We start from the raw sequence: 26,873 nt of genomic DNA on the forward strand, positions 1-26,873 counted from the left end.
TGTTCTGCTGTTACGATTACCTTTTCATCTATGGAAGAGGGCCTCATGAGCACAATTCAGCATTTTTAGACTTTCCATTCTTTGCAATGAAAATTTCAATTATCCATATCCAGATTTGCAATTATCTGTAATTTATTAAAATACACAGAGTTGAATGCCTTTATATAATCAATAAAACACAGGTAAACCTCTTTCTGATATTCCCTGCTCTCACCCAAGACTCATCTGACATCAGCAATGAACTCTTCTGTTCTTCATTCTCTTCTGAATCTGACTTGACATTCTGGGAGTTCCTGTTAAAGGACAGGTCAATTGTTTTTGAATTGTCATCAGAAAAATTTTCCTAGCATGTAATAATATGTTGAACCTAATGAAGTGGTATTCGGTTTCACTTTCTCCTTGTCTTCGGGTTCCTATTTTGAAATAGTACTTCTTTAGTCCATTTTGGATCTGATAAAGATCTGGCCAGGTCCAACAATTAAAACCTGAAGCCCTATTTGGGTTTTGCACACAGTAACATTCTTTAGCATCACGGTGTTATGGTGAGACCTGTTTGGGAATCACAGGAGTATAATAATTATTGATGTCACGGGGATGAACATCGGGTCTTTGTCTATCATTCAAACAGTGTAAATTGAACTTTCCAGAATGCTAAAGACATTGGTGTTATTCTTGTGGAGTTCCTGAATTACCTCTTCCTTCTCTTCTCCACCATAACTCACACATACTCTTTTTATAACTGGCAAAGAATGTTCCAGAAGACTGAGTGGAAAAGAGCCAATCCCTTAGAGCACTAAGGTGGTAACCAGACAGCATATTTTTTAAATTTTTATTGATAAATAATTCACATATCATACAATTTGATAGGTCAGCCATATCAAGAAGAGGTGTATGATCATTATCACAATCCATTCTAGACCATTTTTCTATTCTTGGTTTCATTGTTGTAAACTCTCCATTTCTTCCCAACTTCCCCTGCCTTACAACCAAAGAACCATTAACCCAGTTACTGTTTCTAGGAATTTTCCTATCCTGTATTTCACATAGAGGAAAACATTTTTTGAAAAACAACCATCTTTTTAAAAACGGGAAACAAATTTAAAATAGGGCAAAGGAGAGATGTAATGATAACATTTTACATTTTAACCTAACTACATCTGCCATAATCAACTTTACAATGCTCTGCCTGATAACAAGGCAGCGGGGGATTCTGCAGAGGCTTAATCTATGTGTGAACCCTGAACATGGATTATGGGCTTCCACTGTCATCTAGAGCCTTCTTCAATCTTATCCTGCCACCTTACAAAGAGTCCTTTCTCAGTGGATAAGCCCATAACCAGCATTTGCATACATTTAAATTAATCACTCAAAACACTCACAATTATCCTATACTAAATCAGTTTCTGTGACAGGAAACTTGAAAGACATCTACCTATCTAACTGACTGGAAGAGATCTATATTTATGCCAATTTCCAAAAAAGGTGACCCAACAGAATGTACACAATATAGAACAGTGTCATTGGTATCGTGTTCAAGAAAAATTTTGCTGACACCCATTGCATGTGGTTGCAGCAGTACCTTAGACACGGAGCTGCCAGACACTCAAGCTGGTGTAAAAAGGAAGTAGAGCAAGGCATATTATTGCTAATGTCAGATGGGGCCTCGGCTGAAGGCAGAGAACACCAGAAATATGTTCATTTGTGTTTTATTTATGAGCCAAAGGTCTGTACAGATCTGTGCGGATCATAGCAAACTCTGCACTGCCTTGAGAAAAACAGGAATTCCAGAACACTTTGTGGTGCTCGTGCACAGCCTGTATATCGGTCGTGAGGCAGTTCTGCAAACAGAAGAAGAAGATACTGCATGGTTTAAAATCAGGAAAGGTGTACGTCAAGGTCGTTTCCTCCTGTGATATTTAATCTATGCTGAGAAAATAATTGGAGGAGCTGGACTACATGAAAAGGAAAATGGCATATCAGGATTGAAGGAAGGCTTATTAACAAACTACTATATGCAAATGATACAACCTTGCTTCTTGAAAGCGAGGAGAACTTGAAGTACTAGCTAATGAAGATCAAGGATTGCAGTCTTCCATAAGGATTACAAATTAATATAAAGAAAACAAGAATGCTCAAAAATGGTCCAAGAAGTAACATTCATGGTACATGGAGAAGAGATTAAAGTCACTAAGGATTTCATTTTGCTTGGATTCACCATCCATGTGCATGGAGGCAGCAGTCAGTATATCAGACAACGCATTGTATTTAAAAAAACATCTTTCAAGTGTTGAAAAGCAAGAATGTTACTCCGACGACTAAGGTGCACCTGACCATGGTCATTCTGATCGCCTCATATGCATGTGGAAGTTGAACATGGAAGCCTACAGAAGAACGTCTGCACTTGGAATGCGGTGCTGGTGGAGAACAGTGAATGTGCCGTGGACTGCCAAAAGAACAAACAAGGCTGCCTTGAAAGAATTGTAAGCAGAATGCTCCTGAGCAGAGAGGATGCCAAGACCTCCATTCACAGACTTTTGTCATGTCATCAGGAGAGACTAGTCCCTGGAAAAGGACATCGGGCTTGGTGAAATAGAGAGGCAGACCCGAACAAGAGAGATTGGCACAAGGACTGCGCACTGGCTTGCGTAGCAACAACAGTGAGGGAGGCACAGGACCAAGCGTTGTCTCGTTCTATTGTATATAAGGTTGCTACGGTACTTTATATGTGTTAGCACATTTAGTATTCATATTAAATCAATAAAGAAGGCAGTTTTATATTTACTGCCTGCATCTGGAATACTGAAAACCAGAGAGCGCAGTGATTTGCTCTAGTTCTCACAGTCAGTGAGTAAGAAACTGTGAATTTTGCCCATAGTCAATGTCACTTGATTCCCCAACCCGTCTAGTCCTCCATATCTCAGCAATAGTACTTCTATGGTGTCAGGGGAGCCAGCCCCTAACACATCATCACAGGTCCGGTAGGCTCAATTATACAGTGATAATAAGTAAAGACTATAGTAAAGTCATAGAGAACAAGAGAGATTGAAATAATGGAGTCAGACACATTTTATAGTACCATGCTCCCCTCACCCCCGCTTGGTGGTCCACGTCAGGAAGTGGAAGGTGGGAATTGTAGGAGAGAGAGCGTGATTTATTGCTAACCAAGGCTTATATATCTTTGGGCGTGTGCATGCTTCCAAATTACAGGTAAAGACATATGTCACGGGAAGGGGTTGTACAATAGGCAATATGAGCAATAGGAGGGGCCATAGCATAACAGGTAGGGATGAGCTAGGGGTGTATACATGAGAGGTAGGGGAGGGACTAGGGATATACATGTGACAAGATGAGTGGCCTAACCTTGGTCACCCTTGAATGGGCTAGGCCTCCCTGGGCTCTCCTTCAGGGAAACAATCTACTACTATCCTTATCAGAAGGGAGTGGGCCCTCCTTAGGGTGGGACAGCTCATACAGTCTGACTGCTCTAGATGACGGATAGTCCTTAGGGACAATAGCCTCTGACCACTCTTATCAACCTCCACGTGTATAGACATTTACCATGGGTAGCAAGCAGCTAAGTCTGGCATATATTGGGGGGAGACCACTTGGGAGAAATCTTTCTGTTTCCCACACTAGGGCCACAATGACTAAAGTCCCAAACATACAAGGCATACTGGACTAGTCTCTTTGCTTCTCAAACCTTGGCCACGCCCTCAGCCAGTTTGGCTGCTCCCAGCTCCAAGCTACAGCGTGTCCTCCTCTTGCTATTACTGCTGTTGGGATCTGGGACCCGTCCAATGTCGTATCCCATGGAGCCCATAAAAGCCTCCGCTTTCTGCTTCCCCTTTCTGCTCCTAAGCTCACAGACCTTCCCCTTCCTACATCCTCTGAAGCAACTGGTCCTATCACAACTCTCCCCTAATCTTTTATTTTGTCACTAACTTCAGACTGTACAGCCGCGGTTCTCACCTTCCCAATGCCGCAACCCTTGAATACAGTTCCTCTTGTTGTTGTGACCCCCCCCCAACCATAACATTATTTTCATTGCTACTTCATAACTGTAATTTTGCTACTGTTATGAATCGGGTGACCCCTCTGAAAGGGTCATTTGATCCCTAAAGGGGTCATGACCCACAGGTTGAGAACCACTGCTCTAAACTGACAAGATACCCCCACCCCATCCTGTGTGGTTAAGATTTAAAAGGCCCTTATCCTAGCTTCTCCCACAGCTGAGTCCACGTGCTCAGGTTAAATATCGCACCCTGTTAAGTCTCTTCCCAGCTGTGTTACTGTCATCTTTTGTTAGCTCAGGGAAGGGGCAAGGAGTAGGGATGTTTATCCGTCTTGTTCACACCTCTATACTCAGAATTACAGAGTGGTTGGAACAGACTAAATTAGCAACAGATTTGTTTTGAATGAATGATTGCTGGGATGAATGAATGAATGAAAACTAGCTTTCTTTCTCCTTTCCCCTTTCATTTCTTCTGTCCAGTACCCCCTACTCTCATAATCAATCTCTCTTTTTCTCTCTCATTCACTTTTTGTCCTGCTCATAGTTGGCATTATTTATACCTCCTTTACCACATATATTTTGCTAAGAGACAAACACATCTAATCAGCACTGTGGTAGTTGCATAATCTAGTGTCAATTTGGGACTTGAGAGGATTAAGAGTGAAGGGTTGGAGTCTAGTGTCAATTGAGTCATAGCCAATGAGGCTTCTGTGTGGGCATGGCTTTGTCTTGAGAATTCTGGGAATTCCTGATTTTTACCTCCTTGGAGGGAGGAGACACACTGTCTCTTGGTTCACTTCCTTGGAGACTCTCTGCTGACAAGGCTGACTCCCTGCGCAACATCCCTGAGGAGAAGCCAAATGGACCTACCCTGATGCAGCCAGAACCCTGGACCTGGAGAAACCATGTGGGGACCCTTGCCAACACTGAGATGCTTACCATGCCACTGGATCTCCAAGACTTCCCACTCTCTCTGGCCTGTGGTCTTCCTCCATTTGGCATCATTGCATGTGTTTCGTGAATCTGAAGAGGACTTTATAGATTGGTGTTGGACATATGGGCTAATTTTGTACTTATGGGCCTGGACTGGACAGGGTTGGGATGCTTTCTTAATGTACAATTTTCTGTGGCTGCTTTCATGTGAACCAACCCTTGCTTGCAACAAATTCTTCATCCCAATCACATTCACTGTGTGATGTGCATCTTTTAAAGCATTAAAAAGTCTCTGAACCTTTGGCTACATTAATGTAGTGCCAAACAAGAGCCCTATGCTCTATTCCATCCATTTATTTAATGCTTTCCTCTGACGCTCAGGGTTCCAGCATTGGCACCTGACTCTGCTTCAGTTGGCTTCATGCGTCTTTGAATAGAGGGTCTGGGAAGCCTACCTAGCATGCCATCTAGCCTAGTCTCCCACCTGTTCCAACTTAACTACAAATTCACCTAGAGACACATTTAGCAGTGGACCTTAGTAACACAAGGAATGTCTATGTAGGAAAGTGGTTTTTTTGGAAACATGAGTCCCGAGGACAGCTATCCAAGTGTAATCATTGGCTATGCCACTTTCTCACTGTGTGGCATCTAGCAAACTGCTAACTTGGATATGATGTCATCTTCATTTTTTAGCCAAGAAAATTAGGCTTGTCTTGTGTAGCTATAAAACTTTATGAAAATTTCCTCCCTCTCGATAAAATCACTCATTAATAAACAAAAATTTTGTAAGGAAATGATATTGCCAAGTAGCTTAAATATAGTTCATTTTGCTTTAGAGAATTACAAGCTTAAAGCCACACTTATGTCATCTCCCATACATGTTGCTCCAAACATTAGAGTTATTTCAAAGGAAAACTTTGCATTCACAGTTTGTCCCAGAATATGATCTCAGGACATGGTGTCAAAGATTCATAGTTTATTGGTAAATATTTCCAGGAAACACTGGTAGGGAAATGGAGGTGTGGGACAAGAAAGGAAGACCATGTAGGGTATAAACAACTGGAGTCAATTCTCATTGGTAACTAAGGGGAGAAGTTAGAGAACATGAGGAGGAAAGAGTTGTGGTACTAATACACAAATTCCATCCATCATTAGCTAGGAGTTAATAACAGGTTGGTGAGGACAGAGGTTTCCCACACAGCTTGGCTGGGACAGTTAAGGGCTGATCAGACTCCAGAGATAGAGAGATGAGAATGTTGGTTCAAATTGAGCCAATGAACATTTAAATGATAAGAGTAATGATAAGGTTAGAGCAAGATTGTAACAGCAATATCTGTTACACTGATGAAATCATAAGACCTCGAAATTATAACCACAGAATCCTTTCCATAAAATGTTTAATCATGTTCTCCTGATATATGCATAGTTCTTGATTCACACATTATACTAGTGCAGTACTAGAGAAATGTACTTTGTACAATTAGAAGACATGCTCAAGAAAAAGACATTGAGAGATAAAATTAAAATAAATGTAGTCATAGTGTTTTCTTTTCATACTTTAATGGACCTTGTATGTTCCCTGAGCATATCCCACTTTAAGGTCCTTTATACTAAATCATTATTGTTATTGGCTGTCATTAAGCTGGCACTAAACTCATAGCAACTCTGTGAATAACAGAATTAAACACTCTCCATTGCACATTTTATTAGTTTGGTCCAGAGGGTTTTCACTGGCTGATTCTATAAACGTGGATTGCCAGACCTTCCTTCCTAGTCTGTCTTTGTCAGGAAGCACCAGTAGAACTCGCTAAACATCAAAGCAACACATAAGCCTCCACTGATCATCAAAGCAACACTTAAGCCTTCACTGATAGGTAGTCATAGGCCAGAAATTGAACCCAAGTCTCCTGCATGGAAGGCAAGAATTCTTATGACCACTACCTCCTTTGTATCTTGAAGTTTAGAATGATCAGTAAAAGTTCCTGCATAAAAATTCCTTTGGCCAGATATGGGTTAAGCATCTTCTCTTCAACAAAGATAAAGGAGTATAGTAGAAATGGTAACAAGGAGGCTTGGGCATGCAGGTGGGCCTACCTCCACCTATTTTGTTATTTGTGTGTTAGGTGAAGTTAAGCCACCTCTCAGAGGTTTTCATTCCTCAACAGTTTATTGAATACCATACCATACCAATTATTTGTGGAATGGTACCCAGTAAACTGTTGGAGCCCTGTTGAATCTGTGAGGTGAGCATTGGACTCAACAATACTGTTGGTGGTTCAAACCTGCCAACTGCTCCACTGAAGAAAGACCAGGCTATCTACTCTCCTAAAGATATGGTAGCACAAGGAAACTTAAGAGAGTTTGGGGAATGCAGGTCTGGAATGAACATTTTTTCAAAGATCTGTCTGCTGTTGAGATGGATTGGTAAGTGAGAATAGAAGTAATATAGAGGGAGTATTTCTAGAAATGTTAATAAGGGCAATTGTGGTTAAAAAGAAGAAATAAAATTTGGCACATACAATGAAATACTACTAAGCCATAATGTAAAATGAAGTCCGGAATCTAACAGATGAATGAACCTTGAAAACAGATTGACTAAAAGAATTCATTCCTAAAAAAGGAAACCCATTGGATGATCCCACTTATGCAAAATGATAAGAATAAGCAATTATATTGAAAAGATAAAAACACTGCCATGAAATCATTTCCGACTCATCGCGACCCTACTGTGAGTTTCCCAAGTTTTGTAAACATTTAAGGAACAGATGTCCTGGTCTCTCTCCCTGCAATCGCTTGTTGGTTTGGACCACTGACTTTGAGGCTAGCTGTCCAGTGCTTACCCAGAAGTGCCCCCAGAGATCCTTAGACAAATAGATCAAGACCATTTTTTATTAGTAATTCCCAGTAGTGGAAGGGAAGGAGAGAGAGGCATCCATTGTTTGAGATGTAATGAGTTTGTCTTTAGAGTGGTGGCAATTTTGGCAACAACTATTGGTGATGGTCACAGCTCAATTAATGCAATTGGCTAAATAATTGGCAAATGTCATGTTATATATATATAAATAATAAATATAATGTAAATATGTTTACAATAATTAAAAATATGAGAAAATGTATTTTAAATGTCATAGACTTAGGCGATGCTCACTAAATAATGCTTCCTTCTATCTCTTTAAACAAACAAACAAACAAGCAACATTCAGGAACATGTAAAATAAGATTTTTTTTAAAAAGGTCTCCCTGTTAAGCAAATAAGTCTAAAAAGAGTAGGCAAAAATACTGATAAGTACCGCTGGTCTCATCAGGGGTCTGTAAAAATTCAGGCACCAGACTCCGGGGGGCTTGTTCAATGGGAACACAGCATAGGAGCCAGCAGCAAACATCATGCCTCAATTCATCAGCAACAGGAGGGCTGACCAGACCTTGGAGAGCAATAGATAGCAAGCAGTCAGGATGCTTAATTTGAAAGCATGCCGTGTTGAGCTAGGAAATAATTGCATACTTAAATTTTTCTCACATCATGGAGTGTTAGATATTACAAAGATTTTGACAGAAGTATATTTAGTAATATTACCACTGATGTTCAATCTCAACCAGGGACCCATATCTACTTTGGAGCTCATTATATTTTGAGTGACAATGGGTATGTAGTAAATATCTTTTGATTGTGATGGTAAATCACTTGTTCAGTGTCATTTACAGCTAATTAAAAATAGGATTTTCTAAATATGAAGACAAGCCTAAATTCTCGTGGCTCACTGAGCTATCGTTTATTAAATCATTTTTACTTAATAATGCAATATTTTAAATTAACATATTGGTTTTAAAGTTGCATGCCTTGAAAGAATGACCCAGAAATCTGCTCCCAAAAGATCAGTCATTGAAGACCCTGTGGAGCTCATTTCTAGTCAGATACACATGGAGTCACCATGCACTGAAACTGACTTGATGGTGACTGGTCTGACTGTGTAGTACGAACCTCGATGGAAAACTTCATTTGTCAGACCAATAGGACAATGGGATGCCTGGGTCAGAGATTCAAATGCTCATATATCTGCAGAAAGCAACTGATATAATGGGATAATGAGAAAGAAAGAGGGAGTTACTCTCAAGTAAACAATCATGTGTTAATTGGAGGAAAATATGCTTTTTGGTTGCTGGAAAAGATGTGAAAGCCTGCTTAGGCCTGGAGCTTTCTTAGACTTTGTGACTCCAGGAATTACCTGTCATTTAGCTGTCAATTAGGCCCCAGGAATTACCTGTCGATTAGCTGTCACACTAGGGGTGTATTAATTAAATATTTGACCAGTGCGGCCCATGAATGATGTTACAAATATTCCAAATGCTGTGGTCAGGAAAAAATTCCCTCCTCCTTATCTAGAGGGTCTCTGCAGAGAGAAAAAATATGTGCCACCTCACCACCACCACCCTCACCAGTGGGGTGTGCAATGATGCAAACCCCCTAGAAAGAGGTTTGGCAGCTTCTCATACAGTTAAACATATTCTTTCTACACGAGCAACCATTTCCCTTGAGTATTTGCCCACCAATCCAACAGAATGTGGAAATTATCAAACAGCAGTGTTAATACCACAAGCACCTGAAGTTTCCCTGAAGATTCTTCACCAACCTCTGCAGCAGTACATAAACAAGGAGCTGCCATAAATTCAAGAGAGATTCAGAAGTGAATGAGTCATGAAAGGGATCATTGCTGATATCTGATATGTCCTGACTGGAAGCGGAGAATACTAGAAAGATGTTAGCTTGTGTTTTATTAATAATCCAAAGGCATTTTACTGTGTGAATCATAACTATAAATAGGATTGAGAAAGATGGGAATTCATTGTGTTAATGCAGAATCTATACATGAACTCAGAAATACTGAGCTGTTTAAAATCAGGAAAGTTGTGCATCGGTGTTGTTTCCTTTCAACATACTTATTCATTCTACAAGCTGCACAAATTACTCAAGAAGCTGGATTATATGAAGGGTAACGTGGCATTGGGATTGGAGGACGGCTTAATAACAACCTGTGATATGCAGATGACACAACCTTGCTTGCTAAAAGGGAAGAACACTGGAAACCCCGGCTGAGGAAGATCAAGGACTGTAGTGTGGATTGCAAGTCAATGCAAAGAAAACTAAAATCCTCACAACTGAGCTAACATATAATATTATGATAAGTGGAGAAAAGATTAAAGTTGCCAAAGATGTTTGTCTTGATTAGACTCACAATCAGTGCTCATGGAAGAGCAGTCGAAACCAGGCAATGTTTTGGGTAAGTATGTTGCACAAGACCTCTTTAAAGTGTTGCAGTGCGCATCCATTTTGAGGATGAAGGTGAACCTGACCCAAGCCATGACATTTTGAAAATTGGACAATGAATAAGGAAAACTGAAGAAGCATCGATGCATTTGAATTATGGTTCTGGCAAAGAATACTGAAAGTACCGTGGACTGCCAGAAGAACAAATACATCTGTCTTGGAAGAAATACTGTCACAGTCCTGTTTAGAAGCAAGGGCAGCAGGACATTGATTCATGTGCGTTGGACACATGATCAGGAGAGACCAAGCCCTGCGAAAGAGCATCATGCTTCATAGAGTCGAGGAGCTCAGAAATGAGGAAGACTCCACGTGAGTTGGATGGACACAGTGGCTGTAGCAACGAGCTCAAACATAAAAACAATCATGCAGATGGCACAGCCCCGGGAAGCATTTTATTCTGTTATGCATTAGGGAACTATGAATCAGAACCACCTTGACAGCGCCTAACAAAAGCAACACATCAAACTAAGGGAAGACACCTCAATTGCTCTTTTTTTCTCAACATTTTTTAACGAACTATGCTCATGAACTATATTTTCCCCTATATTGTTGGTAACAATTATAATTAAGGAGAAAATGCTCATTCATTTATATTCAATCAAACAAAACAAAAAGCTGAGCCATAGAAAGATACGCTATTTGCTTAGTTACCAGTAGGGTACTGATGAAGCCAGGATTCAAATGGGCTACTTAACTACAGGAGCCACATTCCTCACCACCATCTCATTTCATCACCCTCTCACACAACTGCACAGTCTGCGGCTTCCGTCTCCTTCCAAGGGGGTGGATTCTCTGTGTCCACTTCTGTCTTCTTTCCTAGGTTACAATTATAACCCAGAGCATCCGCGAAATCCTAGAGTGCCATTTAGCTGTTGGAGAAGTATTGTTCTTCTCAAGAACTGGGGAGCTGAGTAGGTCACAATCAACCTGATGTTTTCGGTCAAACCCCTTCATCTTCAGCACCTAAAATAGCACCTCATTGCCTAATCTTTGCAGAGATACAAGAAAAGAAATCAAAGTATGAATCCCCTTCTTTTGCTGCCAGAAGAGATTATGCTGGCATTTTTCCAACTGCTAATGCCTTTTCAGTGACCTTATATATTCAAAGGGACAATGATCAGATCCTGTCCAATCTGTCACCAAAGTGGGTGAGAATCTACATGCATCTAGAAGGGTGAGCAGGAGAGTGGGCATTGAGAACCCACCTACACCAAAAGGTCTTTTCCAACACTCCTGTCAGGTGCCTCGTACTCAACCTCATTCGTTGTTGAAGACAGCTAAGATGCAAACAAGCCTTAATACCACCTGCAATGAGCACAGCATTTTAATAACCTCTTTGAGATTTAAATAACCCTGTAGAGATTGCAAAGTGCTTTTACTTATTTCATTCTGTTGTCTGGAAAAGCCTTGTGACATTATCATTATTCATATATATGCGATTTGAAGTCTTAGCTGGTAATTAACAGAGCTAGGACAACCATTGGGAGCTCTGGCCAGCAATTCTTGCATTGTTAAAGTTTCATAAAGATTTAGCGTGACTATGCCTCCAGCTGAAGGCGCTTGCAGGGCCCAAGATGCTGTAGACCCGAGACCTGAAGCAGCTCGGAGGCGGTGAATAATAGCTTTCAAGTCTGTAACAAAAAGGAGCCTCCAATAAAAGGACATTGCAAAAAAAAGGATGAAAAGAGTGAAAAAGCCCAAGAGGCTGTGCCTGACAAATTTGGGGTAGAAAAAGTACTGGACCAATGTGCTGTGGCTAGGAGGTGGGATGTTTCCTGAGATACAAAGGATTTCTAGATGCTGATAACACTTGGGAACCTGAAGAAAGTGTAGATTGCTCAGAATTCACTGAAGGACTTCCCAGTTTTCAAAAGGCTAGTAAATAAAAAGATGGTACAAAAGAAAGTCTTAATCTGACAGTGAATCTGATAACAGCAAATCACAGAAAAGCGAGATTGCTGACAAACCAAGGGCCTTTTCAGGATCCTGCATGAGGAACTGATGCCACCGAGGATGAACGTTTCTCGTGAAATGGAAAGATTCAGACAAGGTGGACTTGGTGCTGGCAAAAGAGGCACACATGAAAGGCCCTCAAATGGTCACTGGGTTTCTTGAAGAGGGACTAACTTGGCATTCTTGTCCAGAGGATGAAGCTCAATAATTGTTTGTACTGATTGATATATATATATATATATATATATATATATATATATATATATATATATATATATATATATATATATTGCATACCTATATTGCATAAATGATATTATAGATATCATTTGGATCTTGGGTTTTTTGTTTTTGTTTTGAATTATTAGTGTGCAGAATAACTGCATTCTAATGGAAATCAAGTTTGAAATGTTTGTTTGGAAGTAGTGTCAGGGGAATTGTTGGGTGTCAACAGCACTGGTTACTTTGAACAAATAAAGCTTTCTGTAATGGATGGCTTCATGCATCAAAAAGAGCATGTGATACCGTGGTATATTATCTCTTCTGCATTAGAGAACAGCTTTTCTAAATATTAGGAAATTGTTCTTCATCATTACTGAATCTGAACTTGTTTAACCCATAATGTATGCTGAGGACTATGCTGCATTTTTGGGTTCTTAGTTTTTATATGTGTACTTGCATCAATACATATACACCTTTTATTTTATTTTATTTTACATTCACCAAAAGTAAAACGATTATGAACAAAAGTGGCCTTTAACCATCATTGGTGTCTCCCTATTGTTACAGGGATCCTAGCCTTCTGAGCAATTTAAGTAGTAGCTCACCGCAAGCAAGGGGGGGGAGGGGCAGGGGGGGTACTTGTGAGCCATAAGTTTTCAAATCAAATAAATAATTGAGTAATTAATTAAGCTACTTTTAAAACTCTATTAAAATCCATATCTATAAAATCATACAAATGAAACTTTATTTTCAATATTCCCTGAGTGAAAAATCTCAGCACTACTCAAAACCTCGCCACCCAAATAAGACAAGTAGACTAAGATTGGTCTGTTCTCAAGGCTTAGTTAAGTGGGAGTTTGTTCCTGTTAGATAAGCATATTTTTAACAGAACGTTTAAGTCTCTGTTATATTAAGGAAAAGGTTGTGATTCGTGGAATGTCTTAAGACCTCGCTGGTGAAAACCAATTAAGCTGGTTAGCAATGTTGCTGTTTAGGACCTGCTGGATTAAATGGGTGAGCAAACATCATCTGGACTATTGATCTACAGCCTTTGTTTTTATCCCAACCCCTTCTTGACATGTAGTGTCACTCTTCACAGGATGTGGGTTACTCTAGCTTAGCTAAAGCCAGGAAAAATCACTTTGTAGTGATCAGCAGGTTAATCCAATTGTGTATTGTCTAATTTAATTGTAAATACTGGTCAACGGTGATCAACAAATAGTTTTATATTAAAAAAGAAAATGTATACATAGAGATTGCTTAGGATTTTTAATTCTGTGATATATTTAAATGAAATTCTGATTCATTTTTCCATTCAAAATTGTTTTCTTTTTTAATATAGGCAACCCCCAAATTTGAACAATAGATGTACATTTATAAAGTGGTGCTCTCAGAAAACTAAAAATGAGTGATGAAAACTATGATAATTTTACCACCTCTACTTTACCTGGGGGCATAGTGGTTGGGTGTTCAGCTGCTAACAGGAAGGTCAGAATTTCGAAACTACCAACTGCTCAGTGAGAGAAAAATGAGGCTGTATGCTCCCATAAAGAGTTACAGTCTCGGAAAACTATGGGAGAAATTCTACTCTGTTCTATAAGGTGGCTCTGAGTTGGAATCCACTTAATGACAATGAGTTTATTGGGGGCTTACCATACCCCAAGGCGCCCCGGTGATATAATGGCTTATATCTTGGGGTGCTAACTTCAAGGTCAGCAAATTGAAACCATCAGATCCTACATGGGAGAAAGAGGATGCTTTCTTCTCCCATAAAGATTTCCTCCTCTGAAACCTACAGGGGCAGTTTTATTGTCCCCAAGAGAGTTGCTAGGAGTTAGAATCAATTGATAGCCGTGAGTTTGGTTTTCATTTTAATGATACCTCAACTTTTAGAATTTACTGATTATCTCCAAAATGGTCTTAAAATGCTTTTATTCTTTTTGATCACACTTGAACACATGGCTGATATAAATCTAATGAATATTCAATTTCAACTAAAGATTTGCTATTTTCAAATGCACCCATTTATTTCCATCTCATGTCAATTTTATTAGATTTTTGACATCGTACTTTTAATTCCACTGTTAGCTATTTTATTTGCCTCACTTTCACTAAATTTCTAAAGTAATAAGGGCAAAATGCAATTAAAATGTGTAAATAATGCTGCTCATATCATGGCCATAGCTAAAAGCAGAATGATCAAAAATTATATATAAAAAGGAGGTTTGAGATATGAAAATTTAATGCACAAGAAGACAAGTAATAAAATGTTGAATGTTTAAACACTTGGTAGCCTTTCAAAACATACCTGTGTCAGTCTGCCCAATCTACATACGTACATGCAATCTCATCTTAATTATACAGACATTCAAAAGGCTCATAGAAAAAACATATTATGAAAGAACTATGTCTGGATTTCAAATTTTGGGGTTGTTTTCCAAATTGTTTTTACCTCCGAATAAACTGATGCTAGCCTGTTACAACATGTCTGAACTGTGTCTAGTGTGAGGCACTAAGATACTCTCAGTTCCTATCAGAGCAACATGGATTCTGCTGATATAGAAAAAAGTGAAACGTACTATGATGATTGGGGTAATGTATGGTGACTGGTGGAGAAATGGTGGACACCATGTTTATCCAGACAGTGCTCGAAATAACTCATTGTAACAAGAGACAAGACAATGCTGAAGCTGCAGCCCAGAGTGGCAGGACCATCCAAATGAATGTGGGAGGAAAAAATGCATCTTGTTTGTGTCCTCTTTAAAGAGCACTGATGGACAGCAGCAGAAACAATAGCCACCACTGGAGAAATCTCAGGTGGTTCAATTTACATAACTCTGAAGAATTCGAAGTTGGGAAAACTTTATGCTACTTGGGTGCCAAAGCTGCTGAGTCCTGATCAGCTGCAGATAAGAGTGAAGCTTGGAATGGGAATTTTAAACCAGTGGGATCAAACTTCTGAAGCATTGCTCTGAAGAACTGTGACAAGAAATGGAATTTGGTTTCTCCAATGTGATCCTGAAAGTAAAACGCAATCAAAGCTATGATTATTAAGTGAGGGGAAACTGAAGCACTTGCTGATGAAGACCAAGGATTCTAGCCTTCAGTGTGGAGTACAGCTCAGGGTAAGGAAGACCAGTCTATGAAGGGCAGTCTCCTTTAAGCACTTGCCTGGGTATGGCCTTGATGAAAACTGCCAAATCAGGGTCACCTAGTCACGAGTCATACCGAGTCCCTTGGTTAGAAGACTTTGGTTCTATCTTGTACGCTATTCTGTCTAACACATAATATCCGTTACAAAGCATGATCCCATTCTCTCTCAGTAGTCCTACCTGTGATTGTGATGTATTGATCTGCCACCAATAATGCTTCTGTGACATCCCATGTCTCCTTTAAGTCTCTAAATCTCTGCAAACCGTCGGACACCATTATGACCTCAAGTGCTAAAGGTCTCCCTCATTCAGATTATGTGTCTTGGCTTTTGTCTTGTCCTGATTATAGCTTAATAAATGGTATCCTTAAATTATAATTGAAATTTGGGGTTCCTGTTGTCCCCTAAAACAGCACACAAGTTCAAAGGAAATTGAGATGTTTGGAGGCAAAAATGATAGGCCAAGGGATTTGCAGGACTTATGAGACTTATTGGTGATTAGAAAAAAGGGGAACTGGGAAAGTGAATAAGCAATAGAGGCTGAGAAATTCAAATCTTAATGGAATAAACAGTGGAACCATTTTGAGTTATGAGAAGGTCAAGAAAAATGGTCATTCACCACATTTGCTTATGCATCCGCTTTGTCTTGAGCGATCATGCATGTCAGGAAGGCGAGTATCATGGAATGCCAGGTTATTAGAACAAAGTGTTCTTGCATTGAGGGAGTAATTGAGTAGAGGCCCAATGTCTATCTGCTACCTTAATACTTAACATATGTACATAGATCTATTTCCCTATCCTTATATATAAATATATTTACATATGTACATGGCTATATTTAAACCTCTATAAATGTCCTTTGCATCCTAGTTCTTTCCTTTATTTCCTTTTACTTTCCTCTTGTCCCACTATCATGCTAGGCCTTCATTTGGGTTACAGTAATTCCTCTCAGTTACATTGCCCTAATCAAGCACTACCAGACATCAATTTTAGATCATTTGTTTTCCCTTCTCCCTTGTTTCTTTAACACCCACTTTCTTTCCCCCACCTCCCACTATCCAGTGTCCCCCACCACCACACCCGCCCACCCCAGAACCTTAGATCCCATTGTTTTCTCCACCGGATTGTGTATCCCACCTGTCTTATCTAGATAGACATGCAGAGACAATAATAAGCACACACAAAAAAAAAAAGACAGAGAAAAAGAAAACAACAAGCTGATGGTGCCTGGCTATCAAAAGATGTAGTGTTTGGAGTCTTAATGGCTTGAAGATAAATACATGTCTATCTAGCTGAGAAGCAACAAAGTCCACATGGAATAAGCACACTAGCCTGTGTGATCATGAGGTATTGATAGGATCAGGTATCAAGAATCAAAAACACAGAGCAAAAAATCATATCATTGTGAATGAGGGGGAGAGTGGAGTGGAGACCCAAAGCCCATCTGTAGACAATTGGACATCCCCTTACAGAAGGGTCACAAGGAAGAGACAAACCAGACAGGGTGCAGTATAGCACCAATGAAACATACAACTTTCCTTTAGTTCTTTAATGCTTGCTTCCCCCACCCCACCCCACTATCATGACCCCAATTCTACCTTGCAAATCCAGCTAGACCAGAACATGTACATGGGTACAGATAAAAGCTGGAAACACAGGGAATCTAGGACAGATAGACCCCTCAGGACCAATATTGGGAGTAGTGATACCAGGAGTGTAAGGGGAAGGTGGGGGGATAAAGGGGAAACCGATCACAATGATCTACATGTAACCCCCTCCCAAGGGGACAGACAACAGAAAAGTGGGTAAAGGGAGACATCGGACAGTGTGAGAAATGAAAAAATAATAATAATTTATAAATTATCAAGGGTTCATGAGAGAGGGAGGGTGTAGGAGGGAGGGATAAAATGAGGAGCTGATACCAAGGGCTCAAGTAGAAAGAAAATATTTTGAAAATTATGATGGCAACATATATACAAATGTGCCTGACACAATGGATGGATGGATGGATGGATGGATGGATGGATGGATGGATGGATGGATGGATTGTGATAAGAGCTGTGCGTGCCCCAATAAAATGATTTTAAATAAACAAGGTCATTCAAGGAGCTCTTTTAATGGTTGTTGAAACTGCCAAGAACAACAGTAGTAGTAGGGATAGTCAGAAAAACTGGGAATTTGGATACATTCCATCCTCAAAAGCTCTTAACTTTTGCCATAAAGGATTATACTACATAGGGTTTTCAATGATTTTTTTTAATAAATCACCTAGTGTCTCAGGTTGAATTTGAGCTTCCATCCTTACTGTTCACAGTGGGCTCCTCGACCATTCACACCACCTAGGGCTTCACACAGGTGTAGAGCAAAGTATTTCCTCCTCAATGGATCAGTGTTTGTGATTCATCTGCTGAAATCCCCATGCAGCAAATCAATTGTGTGATTAATGTGGATTCTGGTGTTCCATCCTTGTAACAATTTAATGGGGTATGTGCACAGCCTCCAAATGAAGACCTTAATCACTTCACCATACTTGTGAATTATTAAGTTGGATTCCCATCGCAAATGCTGTCAATGATTTCTGGCTCCAAATCCAATTACAATGACGAATAGGTGTGAAAGGAACCAGCGTGCATTTAATCTTCCTACAGAACAGTTGGAAATCAGTCCTTTTCTTTTCTTATTTTCTTTTTGGTCACATTTCACATTAACTGGACACAAAAAAAGTTGACCTTGTTCAAAGGTGATTCAAGTTAACTTCTTCATGAAAGAAAATTGATAGGGTGCTGGGGAGAAAATTGATGCATTTAGCTCTTTTCATATGTAAATACTGAGATATTTACAACATGATTTGTGCTTTCTTTTCACTTAGCTCCCAAAATCATCATCCTCTATTTCAATTTTCTCCTGTTAGCCAGGTTATCCAAGATGACTAACAAATGTTGAGGCTGACTTCTTACGGATGTGGACGTGGCTGGTGGCTCAAAGCCCTAAGTACCCCACCTAGCAATGATTAGGCTTCAGATTGCTGACATTTCATAGTTTATCTGTAGTCTTTCTTCCTTTTTGGTTTTCTATCTCCACATCTTTTCAAATTTCTTATATTACTTTCATTTGTCTTCTCAAGATGCCCTTTGAAATGTTCTGTCCAGTTCTCGTACTTCATCATTTATTCTATTTGCTTTAGTACGCTACAATCAAGAGCAAGTTTCAGAGTCTCTTCTGACATCTACATTTTTTTTTTCTGTTTTCTAAATGATCTTTTGCTGTCTTCATGTAGGATGTTCTTGATGTCATCCCACAGCTCATCAGGTCTTTTGTCCTTAGATGAGTCAAATCTATTGAGATGTTCTTGAGATTCAGATAGAATATACTCAAGATCCTATTTTGGCTCCCATGAGCTTGTTTCAATTTTCTTCAACTTCAACTTGAACTTGCATATAAGCCATTGACAGTTTGTTTCACAATCAGTCCCTGGCCTCATTTTGGCTGATGATATTGAGCTTACATTATCTGTGTCTACCATCTGGGGAAGGCTCTACCATCTGGGGAAGGCATTTATGTTGTTTCCAAAAGGTATTGGTGATGAAGAAGTCATTGGTCTTGAAGAGTGTTTGAGCTCCAGCTGTGTTTCTATCACCAAAGCCACATTTTCCAACTACTATTCCTCCTTCTTTTTTCCCAATTTTCTCATTCCAATCCTATTAATTTTTTATGCATCTTGATTACAGGTTTGACTAATTTCAGACTGAAGGTGTTGGTAGAATTCTTCAATTTCATCATCATTAATTTTAATGGTTAATGCATAAATTTGAATAATAGTTGTATGACTAAATTTCCTTATATACATATAGATATTGCCCTATCAAACACAGTATTGTACTTCAAGATAAATCTTATAATGTCCTGTTTGCTAATGAATGTGAGGCCTTTCTTCAACTTGTCATTCCTGGCATACTAAACCTTGTGTTTGTCTGATTTTAAATGGCCAATAGCAGTTCCTTATTGTGTAGGATATCATTTCATTTTTGATAACGTCCAATGTTTTTAGATTTGTACTCTGTACAGTCCAAGTTCCAATTACTGATAGATGTTTACAGCTGTTTCCACTAATTTTGAGCCGTGTCCCGTCAGCAAATGAAGGTCCTGTGCTACTACGTCAGCATCACTGTAGTCAACTGGACTTCGAGAAGGCAGTTGTATTTTGAGTGCCTTCCAACCTATGGGGCTCAGCTTCTGGCATTGTATTAGACAGTGAAATGTACAAATAAAATCCAGAAAGGACGATATATATATATATATATATATATATATATATATATATATATATATATATATATCAAGCTGAAAGCCTCAATTTGCAATACCAAAAGACTCAATGGGCAAACAGTTGAATGTTACAGGAAAACATCAAAAGAAGATGGAAGGAACACAGAGTTATTATATCAGCAAGAACTAGCTGATAGTCAGTCATTGATTCAAGAATCAATGGTTCTGAAGGAAGAAATCCAAGCTGCACTGAAGACATTAGTGAGGCTCCAAATGAAACGTTTCAATCTGCGGACGATGTATGATAAGCACTCGCTTGTTTATGCCAAGACATTTGAAAGACAGCGACCTGCCAATCAACTGGAAGAGGTCCATATTTGCTCCCATTCTGGAGATAAGTAACCCCATAGAATGCAGAAACTAACAAACAATATTATTAATACCCCCTTGCAAGTAAAATCGTGCTGAAGACAATTCAATTAACAGTTGCAGCAGTAAAATGACAGAGAGCTCCCCAAATTTCAAGCTGGATTCAGAAAAGGGCATGGAACAAGAGATATCATTGCTGATGTCAAATATATCTTTGCTCAAAGCAGAAAATCCCTCCACCCACCCCCCCCCAAAAAAAACCAACACACCAGTGCCGCATCCCACTCTGGACTAGACAGGAGCATGTACATAGATATAGGCAAGAGGTAAAACTCACCACACATGGAACCCAGGAACAGGAATGGGAATAACAATAGCAAAAGCACAGAGGGGAGTTGGGGAGAGGAGGGAAGGGAGGAGGCACTAATCCGCAATGAATGGCATATAACCCCACACCCCCATCCAGGGGGAAGCACAACAGAAGCCAGAGGGGAGGGAGACAGTGATTGGTGTGAGATTTGAAAATAATTAACAATCTATAATCTATCAAGGGCACATGAGGGCTCGGGGGAGGGTGGGAGGAGGGGGAGCTGATCTCAAGGGCTCAATGGAAGGTAGATGTCTAGAAAAGAACGATGGCATACATGCACTAATATGTTGGATACAATTGATGTATAGATTGTAACAAGAGTTGTAATAGCCCCCAATAAAATGATCTAAAAAAAAGCCTTCGGTTTTAGTGCCGAGGCAAAGGCATTCAGCAGTGTGGACCATAGCCAACCATGGGCAGCACTGAAAAGAATGTGAATTCAAGAATGCCTCACTCTCCTCATGTGGAACCTGTACGTGCCTCTGTACATTAGAACAAGGAAGTACGGCATGCTTTAAATTCAGGAAAGATGTGCATCAGGGTTGTATGCTTTCACTATATTTATTAAATCTGTATGCTGAACAAATAATGAGAGAAGCTAGACTATATGAATAAGAATGAGGCATCGGGATGGGACAAAGATTTAATAACAGCCTTCAATATGCAGATGGCACAACATTGTTGGTGGAAAGTGAGGAGAATTTGAAACACTTGCTGAAAAGGAGCAAAGATTACAGGCTTCAATATGGATTGCAACCCAATGTAAAAGACACCAAAATCCTCACAATTGAATAATTAGGCAACAGCATGATAAACGGAGAGAAAATTAACATTGGCAAGGATTTGGTCTAGCATGGGCACACAACCAATGCTCATGGAAGCAGCAGTCAAGGGATCCACTGACATATTGCACTGGGTAAATCTGCAGCTCAAGACCTCTTCAAAGAGTGAAGGTGTCCACATAAGAACTAAGGTACACCTGAACCAAGCCATACTATGTTCAATCACCTCCTATGTATTTGAAATGTGAACATTGAATAGGGAAGATCAAAGAAGAATCAGAGCATTTAAACTGCGGTGCTGGCGAAGAATACTGAAAGTACCATGGACTCCTGAAAGAACAAGAAAATCTACCTTTGGAGGAATATAGTCAGAAAGCTCCTTGAGAAACAAGGATTGCAAGACTACATCTCATGTACTTTGGACATGTTATCAGGAGAAACCGTTCCCTAGAAAAGGCATCATGCTTAGTGAAATAAAAGGACAACAATGTGAGGGAACCCAGCCCCTAACACATCATCACAGATCCAGTAGGCACAATTGTACAGCGGTAATAAGTAAAGATTATAGTAAAGTCATAGAGAGCATGAGAGATAGAAGAGAAATTGATACATCCATGTGACTTCTCCTCGGGGATGTCTTGCAGGAAGTGCGCCTTGCCAGCTGAAGCAGGGAACTGGCTAAGGTAGCTGCACCCTGGTCCCACCATCAGAAAGCAAGACACTTGAGAACCTGCCCTTCAATTAACCCCACATGTGTTTATCGGTCAGGTGGGCACAATAAACTTTAACTCTATCTTCCTCTAACCTAGAAATCAGGAGTTGTGAACAGTGTCCTTTACCTCATCAAACCTTCAAAATCATTCACAAAAGAAATAATAGTGAACAGCTGGGTGCTGTCTTCAATATCATTTGCGGCTCATTCAAAAGAGAGGAGCACATTTTTAAAAACAGGAACAATAAAGTTTATTGAGTTGTGCCTTAGTACAGACTCTGGAGTTTGCCCCTCGTGCTCTAAATATGCAAACCCAGACATTTTTGCCCATTCTTCTTTGGCAGCCAATGTTGTAAATGAGCTCATCATCTGTCATTTTCACATGGCCAATAGCCACTGCCAAACACATCACCTGCTTCATCTGGAACTTCGTGATGGACTTCACCTCATTGACTGTGGCTATCATGGTCTCATTGTGGGTAAGCAGGGAAGAGAACTTGCCAGCCTTATTCAGGCCTGGCCCCAGAATATAAAGAATCTGGTTTATCAGAGACTCAAAAGCCAAAAAGGCTTCAAACATTTTGGCCACCTTTTGTGACCAGTTTCTTAAATCTTGTTGAGTTTCTTCAGTGCATTGATGTCCATATGAGGGATATTCACAGCTTTGGCTTCATCACCGTGCTTTTGGTCCTCAGGAACACCCGGAAAATTTGGGGGGGAGGGGTAGAGATTAACTTAAGCCTGACCGTGCCCAAGAAGCATTTGTCCTGAGGATCTTCAAACTGATCTGCAGCTCCACTGTCTCCAAAAGCTTACAGCTCTTGTACTGGTTCCCACGCAGGACTTCCTGCACCGCCTCCAGGAGGCTACCATGAGAGATGTAGTTACCCATGATTCCTAGTGCTGCAATAACCAGAAAAAAGCAGAAGCACAATGTTTAAACTAATTTCATTTTGTTGTTCATGTTGAGACAATCCATGGCAATACATAAACTGCTTGAATAACTTCTATAGGTAGGAAGGATAGTAAAAAAAATTCATAGAAAAAAAATTCGTAGAATATAAATATAAAAGATCATGGAATTGTCCTACAAACTTTTTAAAGCCCCCTCAAACAATTCAGTGACATTGATGACATTCTTCCCTCGAAGCAACCATTCACACCCTCCCTTTCCTTTTCTTTTCTTGTCTTCTTTTGTTGTTGTTGTGAATCATTTTATTGCGGATTTTACAGTTCTTATAATATTCCATACATCAACTGTATCAAGCATATTTGTATATATGTTGCCATGATCCTTTCCTAAACATTTACTTTCTGAGGTACTCAGTTTATTGTGCCAACCTGGCCGATAAACACATGTGGGGTTAGTTGAAGGACGGAGGGATGAATGGCTCAGGGAGCCTCGCCTTTCTAGTTCTCAGTTCGCTTGCTTTGTGATAGTCTCAGACCAGGATGCAGCTGCCTAAGCCAGTTCCCTGCTTCAGCTGGCAAGGCTCACTTCCTACAAACATCCCTGTGGAGAAGCCACATGGGCCTACCCCAATGCATCCCTAGGTGCTGGAGCAGCTGTGTGGAGACCCCTGCCAGCACTGAGATGCTTTCACATTCACTGACTCGGCTTTCCTCCTGCAGTCGGCATTATTGCATCTGTTTTGTGAGATGGAGAAGGACTTTGTGTATTGGTGTTGGACATATGGGTTAATGGGTTAGTGTTGGACTTGTGTGCTTGGGCAGCACTGGGTTGGGATGTTTTCTTGATGCGCACTTAACCTCTATATAAAATGTTCTCTTATACATGAGTTTTTGTGCATTTGTTTCTCTAAAGTACCCAGACTAATCTACTTGAGCCCTTGGTATCAGCTCCTCTTTTTTCCCTCCCTGCCCCGCTCCCACCCTCGTGATTCCTTGATAAATTATAAATTATCGATATTTTCATATTGTACACGGACCGCTGTCTCCCTTCTCTTACGTTTTTGTAGTTCATTCCCCTGGGTAGGGGGATTATGCATTGATCACTGCATCTGTTCCCCTTCTTCCCCTCCTACTTCCAGCTTCCCCCCTACCCTCCTGGAATCACTACTCCCATTTCTGTTCCTGAAGGGTTTAGCTGACCTGGCTTCTGTGTGTGTCCGTACCAGTGTACATGATCCAGTCTAGCATGCATTGAAAGGCAGTAGTTTGAAAGGGGTCATGATAGTAGGGGGTGAGGAAGCCTCAAAGAACCAGAGGAATATTATGTGTCTCATTGGTGTTATACTGTGCCCTGGTTGACTCATCCCTTCGTTGTGATGATTCTATGAAGGGATGTCCTATTTTCTACAGATGGGTTTGGGGTCTTTGCTCCGACCCCCCTCATTCTCAACAATATGATTTTGTTGTGGTAGTGGTGGTAGTGGTGGGTGGGGGCCTTCTGGTGCCTATTACTTGATTCCATGGACACCTTATGATTACACAGGCTGATGTGTTTCTTCCATGTGGACTTGTTGTTTTTCTGCTAGATGACCACTTTTTAACTTTAAGCCTTTAAGACCCCAGATGTTATACCTTTTGTTAGCCAGACACCATCAGCTTTCTTCACCACATTTGCTTATGCACCCTTTTTTTCTTCAGTGATTGTTCCAGAAGGGTGGGCATCACAGAATGCCACGTTGTTAGACCAACAACGAGGGAATTAAAAGCAACAATGAGGAGGACATAGATATGCTGGTGGTGTTGAAGCAACCACAATCTAACTGAGAGGAATTAATAAGAGACAGAAGAAGAGCAAGCATGCAGATGGGGCAGGAGGAAGGTAAAAGGAAACAGGAAATATCTAGGAAGAAAAGTTATGAATAGAGGTATAAACATAGTTGTGCACTCATATAAATATCTTAATTCATAAAAATAGAGGTAGTGGCCTATGTACATATATTTATATGGCAACACATTGAGAAAGTGGACACTGGGCCTCTGCTCAAGCCCTCTCTGGATGCAAGAACACTTTGGTCTAGCACACTTGGTACACTCAATTTTTACCAGATGCAGATTATATCTTATTACAGTCTTCATTTGATTTTTTTCACTGTCATTTGTCAGAACCCAGACACATACAAAAGGGCTTCAAAAAGTCCATGGAAAATTCAATAGAAAAATAATGGAATTTCTCCACAAACTTTCTGAAAATGTCCCCAAGTGGGTGGCTTTGAAAAACTTTAATTGGTTTTCTCTGTTTTGGGGGCTATAGGTCCAAATCAAGGCATTGGCATATCTCCAACCCTCATGATTTGTGTAACCATATTAGTGTCCAGTCACCTAACTTTTGAAGGTGTACCAGTTAACAATTCACTTATTGCAAACCCAACCCACTGCCATGACGTCAGTTCTAACTCATAACAACCCCCTATTGGGCTTCCAAGTCTGTCAGTCTTTACAGACACAAAGAGTGGCTGGTGGATTTGAACGACTAACTTTCCAGAGAGCCGCCCAATGTTAAACTCACTGGACCACTAGGATTCATTAGGTAGGCAAAGAACAACTCCAAAGACGTCATCCGGAGGTGGGGTCCTGGCTATCTATTTTCAGTAGTAACAGCCCCTCTTCCTTTTCAATAGATCTGCTTTCCCACTCTATCGAATTTTGGAGAGTGTCGAATAAAATAAGAGATTCTCCTTTGAAACATTTGAAGACGTTCTGTTAATGTGGGGTACTGTGTTCACTGATAGAAAAACGGGACGAAACACGGCATCAGTAACAGGTACTGGGAAGTGAAGTCAGCCAGGCTACTCCACAATGGCGAACCCCAACACAAAGGAGGCCTGGACAGACATTCCCTCGGAGGTGGAGACTGGTAGCCAGCGGTGGGAGGGCACCATGTAGCCTCCTGATGGGCAAGTTTGAAGGAGAGGGATGGAGGAGCGCTAATGTGGCCCTTGGTGGTGTGGGAGGCTTTGGGCATCCTCAGGAAGGTGTGGGGGGAGGAGAGGGCGAGTGGGAGGCATGGGAGGGAGCTGCTTGAATTGGCTAGGCCCCATTTTACACTCAGCTGAACACATTATTAACCACTATAAAGTTATTAATATCATTCAAAAGTATTTAGAGCTTAGAACTTCTCCCAAATATGTTCATAAAGGTGATATTAAGAGTTGACGAATGGAGATGTTCAGGTTTGGAAAACAGAAACGGGCCAGCCATCTATGAATGTGGCTTAGGGCGGTGGTTCTCAACCTTCCTAATGCCACCACCCTTTAATACAGTTCCTCATGTTGTGGTGACTGCCCAACCATAACATTATTTTCATTGCTACTTCATAACTGTAGTTTTGCTGCTGTTATGAATCATAATGTAAATATCCAATATGCAGGGTATGTTTTCATTACTAACATATTGAACATAATTAAACATAATTAAAGCACAGTGATTAATCACAAAATAATCTGTAATTATATATTGTGAAATATTTATGTGTTTTCTGATGGCCTTAGGCGACCCTCGTGAAAGGGTTGTTCAACCCCCTAAGGGGTCATGACCCATGTGTTAGAACTGCTGGCTTAGGAAATAGCAATATTTTCCTGGCCTAGCTACTGGATCATTTTTCTTAATAGAGTAATCCAAGAACTAAAAAAAAAAGTTGCTAGAATTGCCAGGAGCAAGAAGAGAGTGATGGGAGAAGATGGCAAGCCCATAATCAGAGCGCATTCTGTCACTGGAAGAATACATGGTCTGGAAATCTTAATGGTAAAGAAAAGCTTTAAGCAATCATCTAAGTATCTTTTTTTTTTAATTTTTGAGTGCTGGGGAAATG

General features: G+C 40.2%; 1 protein-coding gene and 1 pseudogene across 2 annotated transcripts in view; one reads left to right on the forward strand and one right to left on the reverse strand.

Moving 5' to 3' along the window:
• The window catches only part of PCSK2 (proprotein convertase subtilisin/kexin type 2), a 282,423-nt gene that overhangs the window by 166,166 nt on the left and 89,384 nt on the right, over positions 1-26,873 (forward strand). The window lies entirely within an intron of this gene.
• LOC142422209 (large ribosomal subunit protein uL1 pseudogene) lies at positions 1,707-22,985 on the reverse strand (annotated as a pseudogene).

Source organism: Tenrec ecaudatus, chromosome 12 (assembly GCF_050624435.1).
Source record: "Tenrec ecaudatus isolate mTenEca1 chromosome 12, mTenEca1.hap1, whole genome shotgun sequence".
NCBI classification, from domain to species: Eukaryota; Metazoa; Chordata; class Mammalia; order Afrosoricida; family Tenrecidae; genus Tenrec; species Tenrec ecaudatus.